Source organism: Carcharhinus amblyrhynchos, chromosome 32 (assembly GCF_965287045.1).
Source record: "Carcharhinus amblyrhynchos chromosome 32, sCarAmb.v2.hapA, whole genome shotgun sequence".
Lineage (NCBI taxonomy): Eukaryota > Metazoa > Chordata > Chondrichthyes > Carcharhiniformes > Carcharhinidae > Carcharhinus > Carcharhinus amblyrhynchos.
Window position 1 is genome coordinate 7337171 of NC_137355.1, and position 12438 is coordinate 7349608.

A 12438-nucleotide genomic window follows, 5' to 3' on the forward strand; every position below is an offset into this window, starting at 1 on the left:
AGACCTGAAGTGGCTGATAATGTGAGTGGAAGGAGCACTGATCACAGTTTAAAGAGATGTGTATTGTCTCCAGACAGTACAGTAAGTGAGGTTTTGCAAACCCAGGCAAGTCACGGGGGTTACAGATAGTGCGACATGAACCCAAGATCCCTGTTGAGACCGTCCTCATGTGTGCGGAACTTGGCTATCAGTCTCTGTTCAGCGACTCTGCGCTGTCGTGTGTCGTGAAGGCCGCCTTGGAGAATGCTTACCCGAAGGTCAGAGGCTGAATGCCTGTGACCACTGAAGTGTTCGCCAACAGGAAGGGAACAGTCTTCGAACAAGACTTCTTCACAGCACAGAATCTTCAACCGATGCTACACACTAGATACATCGATGACATTTTCTTCCTTTGGCCTCATGGTGAACAATCACTGAAACAACTATATGATGATATCAACAAATTCCACCCCACCATCAGACTCACCATGGACGACTCCCCAGAATCAGTTGCATTCTTGGACACACGCATCTCCATTAAGGACGGTCACCTCAGCACCTCACTGTACCGCAAGCCCACAGACAATCTCACAATGCTCCACTTCTCCAGTTTCCACCCTAAACATGTTAAAGAAGCCATTCCCTATGGACAAGCCCTCCATATACACAGGATTTGCTCAGATGAGGAGGATCGTGACAGACACCTCCAGACCCTGAAAGATGCCCTCATAAGAACAGGATATGGTGCTCGACTCATAGATCGGCAGTTCCGATGCGCCACAGCGAAAAACCGCACCGATCTCCTCAGAAGGCAAACACGGGACACAGTGGACAGAGTACCCTTCGTTGTCCAGTACTTCCCCGGAGCGGAGAAGCTACGACATCTTCTCCGGAGTCTTCAACATATCATTGATGAAGACGAACATCTCGCCAGGGCTATCCCCACACCCCCACTTCTTGCTTTCAGACAACCACACAACCTCAAACAGACCATTGTTCGCAGCAAACTACCCAGCCTTCAGGAGAACAGTGACCACAATACCACACAACCCTGCCACAGCAACCTCTGCAAGACATGCCAGATCATCGACATGGATACCATCATCACACGTGAGAATACCATCCACCAGGTACATGGTAAATACTCTTGCAACTCGGCCAACATTGTCTACCTGATACGTTGCAAGAAAGGATGTCCCGAAGCATGGTACATTGGGGAGACCATGCAGACGCTACGACAACGGATGAATGAACATCGCTCGACAGTCACCAGGCAAGACTGTTCCCTTCCTGTTGGCGAACACTTCAGTGGTCACGGGCATTCAGCCTCTGACCTTCGGGTAAGCATTCTCCAAGGCGGCCTTCACGACACACGACAGCGCAGAGTCGCTGAACAGAGACTGATAGCCAAGTTCCACACACATGAGGACGGTCTCAACAGGGATCTTGGGTTCATGTCACACTATCTGTAACCCCCGTGACTTGCCTGGGTTTGCAAAACCTCACTTACTGTACTGTCTGGAGACAATACACATCTCTTTAAACTGTGATCAGTGCTCCTTCCACTCACATTATCAGCCACTTCAGGTCTTGAACAGCAGGTTAGGTGTAAGGATTCGCATTCTAATCAGTAATCTCTAAACTGTCTGTGCTTTATATGCTCTGTCTGAGGCCAGAACTCTCCATTCACCTGACGAAGGGACTAACCCGAAAGCTTGTGAGTATATTATCAAATAAATAGGTTGGACTAAAACCTGGTGTTGTCAGACTTTTCACTGTGTGAAGAATCTGCCATCGCTATCACTGTGAAAAGAAGAGCAAAGGAGTTCTAACTGGCATCTCAACATTTATCCCTCAACCAATATCATTTAAAAAAAAGACAGGTTTTTCTGCTCATTTTCTCACTGCTGTTTGTTGGCATTTGCTGTGCGGAAATTGGGCGCCACATTTTCCACATAACAACAGTGTCTAGATTTCAAAAGTATTTCACTGGCTATAAAGTGCTTTGCAACATCCTGCAGTTGTGAAAGACGCTAAACAAATGCAAGTTCTTTCTTCTGCACAAAAAGCACTAACCCGATACAAATCATTTGGTTAGGTCACGATTCCAATATCACTTCAAGTGCTGGCTGATCTTTTATAGGCCACAGGAAATCAGAGATGATAGCAGGAGCCTCCTTACTCAGACAGATGAGAGACATCGAGTTCTTTCCTTGGAGCAGAGAAGATTCAGGATTTTACAGATTTTCATCCATGTAAAAAATCACCAAATGAATGGGAACGAGAGATTACAAGATTTTTAAACAATATATACTGCACGTCACTTTCAGGACATTGAAACAGAATGCCTGACCAGAAACAGTGGTGGAAGTGGTGTAGGAAAGGCCAGAGATTGTGACCACGTGATGACTCTTTTAAGAATTTTGATAAGTAAACTGGACCAAATAGCTTTCTTCTGTACTATACAATTTGGTGATTGAGAGATTTTGCAGCTGTTCATGCTAAGCTACATTAAGGCCTGAAAAACTAAAAGGGTGTTGTGATAATCTACATCATTCAGCCCAATATTCAGTCATTGTTATTAAACTGGACAGGCAACCTGCTAAATGATCATGTGTTATCCTTTCCCATATAGCTTTCATCGTTTGGTTTTGTGCTTGGCAGCAGTGGAAGGGGAGCGTGCAATTCAAGAACGTTGGGTGGGTGGGGATGTTGCAAAAAAACCTACAGGCATTGTGGTTTTTGGTGGAATCATTTGAAAGAGAATTCAAATTTGCCTTAAGCATACTGGCCCCCGAAGCAAAGAGAATTCAAATTTGCCTTAAGCATACTGGCCCCCGAAGCAAGCCATATACTTATTAACCTTTTCCAGGCTCTGAGCTGACAATGTAACTCAGGACTGGACATGTTGAGCCACTGAGATTGGGTAAAACTTGTCAGCATCACGTGTAAAGGAAAACATCATTACCAACAATGAACACGCACACGCACGCATACACACAGATGTTTGGCAATGTGCTCATGATTTTTTCAAATCCCGTGAAAGCGTTACAAAGGATTGTTTACTGCCTGCTGTGACTCAGTCATGGCCCTCTGGGACTCTGCTGTGCCCTGCTATGACTTGGCCATCTCTTGGACCCTGCCCCAGGATTTTCATCTCAGATGCCACCATTGCATTATTGGCTTGGGAATCACACAAGACAGGCAATATCTGACCCGCCTGGAGCTTTGGGACTCCTCCCTCCAGCCTCGCAATCAGTCCAGTGTTGCTGTCAGTCCCTCCTGCATTCCCTGGCTCTGTTGCTGCATCTCGAGCAGCTGAGGGAGAAGGATCACAGAGGCCCAGCGTGTAGCCTGGGGTCAGCTGAGTCCTCATCTCCGGCAGGCTCCTGCGTGCCACAGGCCTCGGACATTCCCTCCTCCACCCAATGTACATTGCCAGATGTGTTGTGCACACCAAAAACTGACCCAGGTGCCACTGCACATCCTTAAAGCCATTAAAGATTCACCAGTCCAGCAATGGTTAAACAGTAGATGCTGACCAAACTTCACCAGTTTATTTTTAACATAAAATACATCTCCTACACTGAAACGTGGTTTCTGCTGAGTATTAGGAATTTGTCCAAAGAAACATTTCTCCACCACTGCACCCCCCCAACCCACACCACCCAATATGTGCAAATTGCTTCAGATACAAGATAGTGCAGCCTTCCTAATGTCAATGTCTATTCCTTTGGTGCTATGTTCAGTGGTAATGTTGGGACAGCGGTTCTGCCTTATTTTAACAAAGAAAATGCCTCATTTCCTTCCACAGACTTGTAGCAAATTGCAACCAGTGCACAAAGAATAACCTACACCCATTACCACAACCATAGAGTAGTATCCCTACAGGACAGAAGGAGGCCATTTCGGCCTATCGAGTCTCTGCCGACTCTCCGGAAGAGCATCTTACCCAGGCCCACCCCCGCTACCCTATCCCCATAACCCTGCGCATTTACTATGGTCAATCCACTTAACCTGCACATCCCTGGACGGTGGGAGGGAACTGGGGCACTCAGAGAAACCAAGTAGACACCGAGAGAACGGCCAAACTCCACACAGACAAGGCCAGAAATGAACTGCAGTCCCTGACACCGTGAGCCGCAGCTGTGCTAACCACTGTGCCACTCTGGAACAGGCTTCCCTATGTCTCCCAGCCTGCTTTCCAACTTAAAAAGCTCACAATATGTCAGCTTTAAACAACACTGAAGTGATCTACAATTTCAGCTATTGTTATTTACAATACATTTACTATTGCTCCATAGCATCGCCATGCAGTTTCTAGACTTCATCTCAGCATTAGCAAACTACAGCTACATGACAAGACCCATCGTACGTGCCTACACTCTGATCCAAGTTAACCCTTCCCTCTGTCTTACATGGAGACCCATTAGACTACACATACTATGGGAATTTTTAACCGTCTGCTTGCTTACCTAACTCAGGTACAAATGTCAAAATGAGCTGAAAACTAAATGCAATCTGCTTCTCCTCAGAAATATTGCCATGGTAGAGTCAGCCTCACCAGTCAAGACTTGAAAGCATTCTCCACACACATTTAATTTTCATTTTCTCTTCCTCCAATTCACTTCCCTTATGAATTTGTACACTGATTAAATTTTTGCTGTAATATGTTTTATTCAACACACTGGATTATTCCACAAAATCCATGACAACTTTCATAGAATCCTACAGGGCAGGAGGCCATTCGGCCCATCGAGTCTGCAGTGACCACAATCCCACCCAGGCCCTATCCCAGCAATCCCATGCATTTACCCTAGCTAGTTCCCCTGACACTAAGAGATAATTTAGCATGGCCAATGCACCTAACCCACACTTCTTTGGACTGTGGGAGGAACAAGAGCACTTGGAGAAAACCCACGCAGAGACGTGGAGAACGTGCAAACACCACACAAGCAGTGACCTGAGGCCGGGAATCGGGCCTGGGTCCCTGGCACTGTAAGGCAGCAATGCTAACCATGTCACGTTTGTATTTATTATCTGATACTGCAGAATTTTAAGGGAGAACTTTGTGTAGTTCAGTCAAACCAAATTGTTGACAAATTATTTACAAGTCTTTTGGCAGCTTCACTGTCTGTGACTGATCCTAATGTTACACACCTTGTTAATATTTATTCTGAACAAAGAAGGACAAAGAGTCTAAAGGTTGCATCCGTTTCTTATACTTGCCGACAGCTCCTTGGAGAGCACACATATTGCTAGCTGCAGTAGGTATACTCGAGTACCAGCTGCCTGCATGCTGCAAGTTTGGGCTCGACACTCTGAGGTCAAGCTGCTTCGAGTGCGTCGTTGAACCTCCCAGCTCAGAGACAATCCTGTCTCAGATGTGCATCAGAGTAAATTTCTGCTCAATGGCAAACCAACCTCTTCCCTCATGAGGGACACCAGACTTCAAACCAACTTCCTCTTTTGCAAACTCACTGCTACAATCTAGTTTCACAAACTGGCACAGCCTGTTTTCTCTCAGTTTGAAAAATTGCCCAAACAAGTCCATTGAGTGGCGCAGGCAACACCAAAGGGAGTAGGTGAGAATTAGAAAAATGTTAAATAAACCACTTACTGAGGCACTGTGGCTTTCTCAGGCATAACGTCTGTAACACATCTCCTTTCCACCACCATTCCCCAGAACAAATATGGAATGGACTGAGTGACTTTCCTTTAAACTCATTCCAGCCAAACACTGCTCCTTAGTGTCCCCCGGGTGCTTAGGTCAAAGAGATCAGCGGGGTAAATATGCGGGGTTACAGGGATAGGGCATGGCTGGGATTGTTGTTGGTGCAGACTTGATGGGCCAAATCGCCGCTTTCTGCACTGTAGGGATTCTATGATGATTCAATGAAGTGTACACAGTGACAGCAGCGTGAAGTGAAATAAAACTTCAAACTGTTAAAACAAGTTTATTTTCTCGGAATTCTCTCCAACCTTCTGTCATCAGTATACTGCCTGAATAAAAATATTTGAAAGGATGGGGGTCATACAAAATTTCTCACAAACAACACCTAAAAATCCAAAAATAGTCATACAGGAACTCAATTACCATAACGAAAAAGGAAAGTTATGACTAAGTGCTTTTCTCATTTTCTCCCCTCCCTTGGGGTTAGTGGTTTTCCTTTACTCGTTGGAAATGTGACCTGCGTTTTTGTTACAGTGCTATTCATAGAATCACCAAAGTGATCATCTACCAACATTTTCACATCCACAGATAATCCTCCTCTACTTATAAATAGCAGATTTTACAAATCAGAGAATTTAAACTATATTTGGGCATTTCTTGCATTCTATAACATATGGCGCACCAGGCCATTTGAGTGAGGAAAATCCTTGGATTGTAACAAGTCTCAGCCAGGGTAGAACACACAGTGGCACAGTGGTTAGCACTGCTGCCTCACAGCACTATGGATCCGGGCTCTTGGGTCACTGTCTGCACGCTCTTCCTGTCTGCGCGTGGGTTTCCTACAGGCGCTCCTGTTTCCGCCCACAGTCTAAAGATATGCGGGTTAGGTTGATTGGCCATGCTAAATTGTCCCAGGGTATGTAGATTAGATGGTAGGGGGAAAGGGCCTGGTTAAGACGCTCCATCAGAGAGTCGATGCAGACTCAATGGGCTGAATGGCCTCTTCTGCAGTGTAAGGATTCTGTGAGAAACCTGGCACTTGTTGCATAACATCGTGTATGAGCAATGGCCATTTTCAATTCCCAGGGCAGCGTATTAGCATTCATAGAATAAAACAATTGTGCACGCACAGAAGCCAATAATGTCTTTTGTGAGAGACAACAGTGCTAGTTGGATCTTATTGGGATCCTGAAGCCATTCACTCATTTTCTGGAGTGAGTGATGATCTCCCTGCAGTTTCAAAGGATCGGGACGTAGAGGCTCCTAATCAGCTTGGTGACTCCTCTTGTAGCTCCACTGCTTGTTCCCAGTTGAAGACCCAGATTAAGGGCAAGCAGGAGACTCAGAAATTGCGGGGAGGCCACAATTGCAATATTCTAGAGAGATTTCTTCTCATTCATAGGTGCTAACTTGATGTCCTTGGCACTGTCCTTTGCAATTCCAGGTCGTGCTGGCCATGCATGTGCACTGCTGCACATTGCCCCCTATAAAGATGGCAGCCACGTTTACAATTGCATGCGCACTATTGGCAGCAAATCCAGTCAATTCACAATGGTAGCACTTTACAGAACAGATATAGGTGATTTGGCCCATCAAGTCTCCACCAATTTTCTCCTCACCACATGGACCACATTTAATTTAATTCCACTCTCATGTATACATCCCAACATTCTTTCATATTCCCTTTCCTTCATCAAAAATTGAAATTCCTTTCTTAAGAAGCAGGCTCTGCTTCAAAACGCTTGTGATGGAGGATTGCACATTCTCAACATTTACCATATAAGGAATTTATTTTTTAACCACTACTTTTAAATCTGTACTTTCTCAATGTCAGCTCATGTGAATTTTGTACGTGAATAATAAGGCACAAGAGATTGTGTTCAAGGCAATAATAACATGGAGATTTCTATGGGCACAATAAACAATGTGCAAATTTCATTGAGGGCAGCACAGTGCTGCTTCACAGTGCTAGGGACCCGGGTTCAATTCTCAGCTTGGGTTGCTGTCTGTGGAGTTTGCGCATTCTCCCTGCACCTGTGTGGGTTTCCTCCGGGTGCTCCGGTTTCCCCCCATGCTCCAAAGATATGTGGGTTAGGTTGATTGGCCATGCTAAATTGTCCCTTAGTGCCAGGGGGATTAGGAGTGTAAATACATGGGGTGAAGGGGATAGGATCTTGATGGGATTGTTGCTGGTGCAAGCTCAATGGGCTGAATGACCCACTTCTGCACTGTAGGAATTCTATGATTTGCTGCCGGAATACCATGTAAACCTTTTCAACTGTGAGCGGAATATTGAAGTGAAGCTTTTCAAACATTTTACTTGTGGGTGTTGTTGCCAAGGCAGGCATTTAGAAAGCATTCTTTCTGGTTGTATCACAGCTTGATATGGCTCCTGCTCTAAGACCACAAGAAACTATAAAGAGTCATAAACGAAGCCCAGTCCATCTCTCAAACCAGCCTCCCATCTATTGACATCTACACTTCCCGCTACCTTAGAAAAGCAGCCAGCATAATCAAGGACCCAATGCACCCCAGACATACTCTCCTTCACCTTCTTCTGTCGGGAAAAAGTCTGAGGACACATACCAACTGACTCAAGAATAGCTCCTTCCCTGCTGCCATCAGACTTTTGAATGGACCTACCTTGCACTAAGTTGATCTTTCTCTACACCCTAACTATGACTGCAACACTACATTCTGGACTCCTATGTAAGGTATGCTTTGTCTGCATAGCACACAAGAAACAATGCTTTGCACTGTATGTTAATACATGTGAAAATAATAAATCAAATATTATCCACCGCAAAGGCCAATTGATTTATTGGCTTGGAACTAAAGTCACTAGGCTAGCCAGCAGGTTCCATGTTACCTTTTCTAAAGGAGATTATCTTTTGGATTTTGCAGCTTCATAGCCAATGTTACCAGCTTTTTAATTCCAGGCTTAAATTAAAATTACAAACTGTAATTCTAGAACTCAAAACTATTGTCTGGATTATACCAGTCCTCTATTCACCTACTAACATGGCCACTACATTGCCAAATTCATGGTCCAGCTTTTGCTTTCCTACAAGCATGGCTGCCCATCTCACGAGCAATTTTTGGTTCTGTTTTGGGATTTACCTCTAAAGGACTGACAGCCTGGTCGTACCATTGATGTTGTGGGAGATGGGCTCAAGCAAGATTGGGATCAAGTTTATTATGTTCATTGCTTGGATATCATGTTTAGCTCAGAGAACAACGTAAATAAAAATCTGCTGAATTCAACAATTAGATATTAATAAACTGGTTAATTGCAAAATCTTATCAATTGTTTTTGATTGTACAAAGAGATGTAGACATAGCTATCCACTAGCTCCTGCCTCAACTCTTTCCAGTTCCCCACAACTTTCTCATGCTTTGATTTGATTTATTATTGTCATGTACTGGGATACAGTGAAAAGTACTTTTTTCTTGTGCGCGATACAGACTGTCCATTTAGTACATACGGGAGAAGGAAGGAAAGGTAGGGTGAAGAGAAAGATCAGCTTAATATATCATCATCATGGAAATCATAGGATCCTACAGTGCAGGAGGCGGCCATTCGGCTCATCGAGTCTGCACCAACAACAATCCCACCCCCTAACCCTGTCCCCACAACCCCACACATTTACCCTGCTAATCCCCCTAACCTACAGATCCCAGGACACAAAGGGGCAATTTTGCACGGCCAATCCACCTAATCCGCACATCTTTGGACTGTGGGAGGAAACTGGAGCACCCGGAGGAAACCCACGCAGAAACGGGGAGAACGTGAAGATTCTGCACAGACAGTGACCCAAGCCAGGAATCGAACCCAGGTCTCTGGTGCTGTGAGGCAGCAGTGCTAACCACTGTGCCATCATGCTGCCCTATGATAAGACCAATCAAATTTCAGACTTGCAGACAAAATCTAAATTGACTTTTTTTTAAATGACATATCTGGCGAGTCAGTACAAACAGGGGGTGTAACAACTGATTCAATGTCTTACTCTTTTCTAGCAGCTTGAGATTCTGGGGGTTTATATTTATGGCTGGCTGAATTGCAGGAAATTCAGACACCACATCAAGGAGAGGCTTGTGGTGATTCATATAATAAATTTACAAAACAGATACAAAACAGAAAATGCAGAGAATACTCAGCAGGTCAGGCAGCATCTGTGGAAAGAGGAACAGACTTAATGCTTCAAACGAATGACCTTTCATCAGAAGGGCTAAAAGTTATCAACTTTTTAATTTCAAATTCCTAAACCAAATTAAAATTCACAAACTGCGATTCTAGAACTGGAACACGTTGTCTGGATTACTCTCTATTCGCCTACCAACATAATCACCACATCATCACATCCATGTCCCAGCTTCTACCTTCCTGTCAACCATGGTTGTCCATCTCACTCGGAATGTTGTTTCTCACGACAAGTGCTGTTTGACCTGCTGAGTATTTCCAGCATCTTGTGTCTCCCTTTGTCTTCCAACCAATTTTTACAGGTTGGATAGACAGCAATGTGGCAAATAACTAGCTAATCTGCTTAGTGGTGTGGGGGATAAACGTTGATCAGGGTGCCAGAAGAGCTCTCGGAATAGTGGCATTGTGCTATATTTTATGCCCATCTGTGTGAGCAGATGGGGCAATGGTTAAAAAGTCTCCTCTGAAAAAAGAAACTGCTGCATTGGCCCTTGATTAAATAAACACCAAACAGAACAAGGATGACTATCGAGTACACCAAGGAGTGATCATTTTTCTTGGCAACCTGCCAGCAAAATCGCAAGGCAGATCTAAGCTTTGCCAAGTGCACGATACGCATTAACCTTTCATCAATTCCATTTTTAAAATTCTAACGTTTACTGGCACCATCTCTCACTTCGCACGATCTGAAGGATAGAAAACGTTCTGAATTTTGTTTTTGAGTAGTGATTCAGTGAAACCGAGAATGGATAACAGTTACCAACCTGTCATGAAAGCAAAATAGATGCTGCTGAACTGCTGCCCATATGTCTGCATGAAAGATTTTGAATATTTTTGTTTGAACAGTGAATCATTGAACTGAGCTGGCATATTAACTAGCTTGGAGTGATTCCTGACCTCATCACAGAAGGAGACCAAATTAACATCCACGTGGCTAAAGAACTGCAAAATTAATTGTTGGTCCTCCACAGATTGCAATTCTGCTCCTGCTCGCCTGCATCTCATTGACCAGAAAGTCAAAAATGAACATACAAATTAGGAGCAGGAGTAGGCCATTTGGCCCATTGAACCTGCTGCCCCACTCAATAAGATCATAGCTGATCTGATTGCAACTTCAACCCCACATTCCCAGCTCTCACAGCTTTGCTGATCAGAATCTACCCACTTCTGCCTGAAAAATATTCAAAGACAGATTGCTTTTGAGGACGAGGGTTTCAAAGATTCACGAGCCTCAGAGAAAAGAATTCTACTCATCTCTTGTCTTAAATGAGCGATCCCTCGCTCCAGATTCTCCCACAAGGGGAAACACTCTCTTCACATCCACCTTGTCAAGGTTCCTCAGGATCTCAGATTCTTTTCAATCAAGTTGCCTCTTACTCTTCTGAACTCTAACAAATACAAGCCTAGTCCGCCTAACCTTTCCTCATAAGACAACAATTCTATTCTAGGTATTAGTCTAGTAACCCTTCTCTGAACTGCTTCCAATGCATTTTTGTATGTGGTCGCACCAATGCTTTATATAACTGAAGCATAATCTCTCTACTTACAGATTCAATTATCCCCACAACAAAAATAACATTGTTAGCTTTCCAAGGGGGATATATTGGCATAGTTGTGTATTCATTGGATGAGGGGGGCAGGGGGATCTGGGGGAGAAAAGGGGTGCATTAAACACAAGAGACCAGGAAAGGCAAGACAAGGTCATGGTGGCAGAAGTGGGCAGCAATAGTGTTTATACAGGGAGCAAAGCAAACAAACACACAAGGTCCAAAAGTTTTAATATTGGAACTTGGAAAGAAAGTGGTTTTAATAAAAACAAGTTTGCATTTATATATGTAGTGCATGTTGTGTCTATGACTTCCCAAAGCACCTCTCAGCTCATAAATTACTCTTGTTTGTGCAGAGCAAGTTCCCACTGTATTAAGGCTATAACCAGTTCATCTGCTTTGATCTGTTTGGTGGGTAGGATACATCATCTACTCTTCTCTGATTAGTGCCATGGGATCTTTGTTTCACAGGCTGACAGGATTCTGGTTGGATTTTCCAATCTGGAACATGATGCTTCTGACAGTGCGACACTCGCTAGTACTGTATCGGAATGTCAGCCTAGGTTATAAACACAAGTCCTGCAAGGGAGTTTGGACCTTTATGTAAAAGTGACCATTACAATTTGACATTATATTCCATACACATGGTTGAAATAAAAAAATCAACTTACAAAGGTTTGTTTTGTTACAGATGCTCCAAAATATTTTCGAGTTCAGCCACCCTTTCTGCAGATCAGCTGGAGTGGCACGACTGCCAGCTGATCACGTCTGTTCCTTGGGTAGTCTAGAAACAATGCAATCATGTTATTTCACTGAATAAATAAAACAATCCAACCTCAAGCATTTAATAACCATTCATTGTCAGTTAATCTACATTAAAAGCTCGTCAACTTCAAAGGGCAGCTGCAAATGCCTCATTTTTATAGAATTGTTTATCTTTTACACTTTACCAGAGGGTGTGTGTTTTAGATGTGAATGAGCCTTGGAAACAATGTTTGAGCAGCAAATTAACAGAATTGCAGGGCTCCACACTGCTG

At 43.9% G+C, this 12438-nt stretch overlaps 1 protein-coding gene across 1 annotated transcript in view; it reads right to left on the reverse strand.

The window, feature by feature from the left end:
* znf592 (zinc finger protein 592) overlaps positions 1 to 12186 on the reverse strand; it is a 121310-nt gene extending 109124 nt beyond the window's left edge. The window contains exon 1 of the mRNA XM_080216289.1: positions 12073 to 12186. The gene's annotated coding sequence lies outside the window, so the exon portion shown is untranslated. The remainder of the gene's footprint in view (positions 1 to 12072) is intronic.
* Positions 12187 to 12438: the final 252 nt, after the last annotated feature.